This window comes from Oxyura jamaicensis (genome assembly GCF_011077185.1).
Source record: "Oxyura jamaicensis isolate SHBP4307 breed ruddy duck chromosome 28 unlocalized genomic scaffold, BPBGC_Ojam_1.0 oxy28_random_OJ90, whole genome shotgun sequence".
NCBI lineage: Eukaryota > Metazoa > Chordata > Aves > Anseriformes > Anatidae > Oxyura > Oxyura jamaicensis.
In genome coordinates, this window is record NW_023304835.1 from 13,724 (window position 1) to 16,115 (window position 2,392).

Below are 2,392 nucleotides of genomic sequence, written 5' to 3' on the forward strand. Positions count from 1 at the left end.
CCCCCCCCCCCCCCCCCCCCCCCAGAGGTCTCTGGCTTCCAGGAGGTGCTGGGTTTGCAGGAACGGGGGTGGGGGGGGGTGCTGGGCGCTGCCGGACCCTGGTGCTGGGGGGTGGGTGGGGGGATTCCCTGGGGACCCCGCGTTACACCCACAGACGGAGCAGGAGGCGTTTCCACAATTAAACTGTTTTGGGGTCAAAACCCTAAAGGACAAAACCCCCAAAGGTCAAACCCCCAAAGGTCAAACCCCCAGAGGTCAAAGCCCCAAAAGTCAAAGCCCCAAAGGTCAAAACCCCCAAGGTCAAACCCCCAGAGGTCAAACCCCCGAGGTCAAACCCCCAAAGGTCAAACCCCCAAAGGTCAAACCCCCTCGAGGGTGCAGCGCCGTCCCTGAGTGTGGGACGCCGGCCCAGCGCCCCCCAGCCCCACGCAGGATGCGTCCCCGTGGTGCGAAGCGGTGCTCAGCCGGGCTCAGCTGCTTCTCGTTACCTCCAAACCCCGTCCAAGCAAAGCGGGGAAGGGAAAAAGGGGAGGGGGAGCAACGGTGGCTGACCGCTCGCGGGGCGCACGGGCACGTCCTTAGGTGCCACTGGTCCCTGCAACAGGGACGGGGATGCCGTTTGCCCCCCCCGACCCCCCCCCCGGATGGGTGCAGCCCCCAAAATCTCCAGCACGCCCCTGGGGGTGCCTCTGCGAGCGCTGCTGCTCCCCGCGAGCACGTCCCGGCGCTGGCCGAGAACAAAGGCTGCTCTGAGCACCAGCCACGAGCTGGAAAGCTACTTGGGAAGCAGCTCTCGCTCGCTTTCCTTTTTTTTTTTTTTTTTCCTGCCTTTTAAATAATGGAAAATATAATGACAGTGCCTAAATTAAAATAATAGAAGAAACCGGCCGAAAAGCCAACCCAAAATAGGAGAGAAACCCACGTTTCAGGCTGAAAGGGAACACGCACAGGCAAGGGATGAAAGGGAAAAGCAGACGTGCGCACGCTGTGCTCGGCCCCGCTCCGAAGCCGCCCCTCACTCCTCCCCGAGTGCGGGCAGCCCCCCCCCCCGGGGCCCCCCTGTTATTTTGCAGCTGCGTCCCCACGCACCCCATCCCCACCGGCTCCTCTCTTTGCATCACGCTCGGCACCCTCAGGGGCCGGATCCTGCCCCAGGGAGAGAGTGGGTGGGGGGCACAGCGGCTTCTCCTGCCCGCGGTGCGTCCCCGGGGGGGGCAGCGGGGGACACGGGAGGTGCCAGCTCCCCGTCCCTGCTGCCATGGCGGGGCCGGGTCCAGCTGCCGAATTCCTGGCCGTCTGGCCAAGAGGCACTCGCTCCGCTCCTGCCGCTCCCTCCGGACAAGTGGAGGAGGAAAACAAACGGTGCTGGCACCCGGATGGAGAGGGGTCCCCGCGCCCCCTCCCCAGCTGGGGACACGGAGGGCCCTTGGCATCCTTGCGCCATGGGAGGGGTCATTCCGAGCTGGGATTTGGGGGGAAACAGCGGGAATTGGTGAGCCAGGTGGGACCCCCCCCACCGGTGCGAGGTGAGACCCCAGTTTCTGCCTTGGTCCCGAGGTGAACCCGGCACGGCCCCGGGAGGCAGCGCCTCATGGCACGCATTCCTCTCCCAGTTGCTTTTTAGATATATTTGAAGAGTTACATCTCAATATCTCGCTGTTCAAAGCGAGCTGGTTCTGGAAAAAACATCCATTCCCGTTTTTCAAGCTATTTTTGAAGCCTTTGGCCTTTGTTCATCCTCAGGATCCAGACCATAAATAATAATAACAACATACTTAAACCCTTTATGATGACAGCTCACCGAATCTGCCAGAGCATTTCAATTCTCCAGATGTCGAAAATCTGACTCAAAACTCGAAGTTTGGTAAATATTTTGTGTGTTTTTCGTTTCACAGCCACTGTTTTTTTTATCACATGAACCAGCGGAAGAAAAACACAAACCGGAGCAGCTATTTCTGGAGCTGGTTGGAGAAAAGGTGAGCTGGGGGCGGTGTCCCATAGCCTGCACCCCCCATTCCCCCATCCCATATCCCACAGCCCATATCACGCATCTCGCATCCCGTATCCTGCACCCCACATCCCATAGCCACCATCCCATACCCCACACCCCATATCCTGCACCCCTTATCCCGTACCCAAGGATCCCATGTCCTATATCAACCACTCCACATCCACGCCCCATAACCAGCGTCCTGCACCCCTTATCCCGTATCCAAGGATCCCCTATCCCCATCTTGCACACCTCCCATCCCAGAGCCCTCTTCCTACATCCCATATCCATCTCTTGTGTATCCCAAACCCAAGCACTGCATCCCGTACCCCAAAACCACCTCCCACAGCCTGTACCCCAAAACCACCTCCCACAGCCCGTACCCCTAAACCACCTCCCACA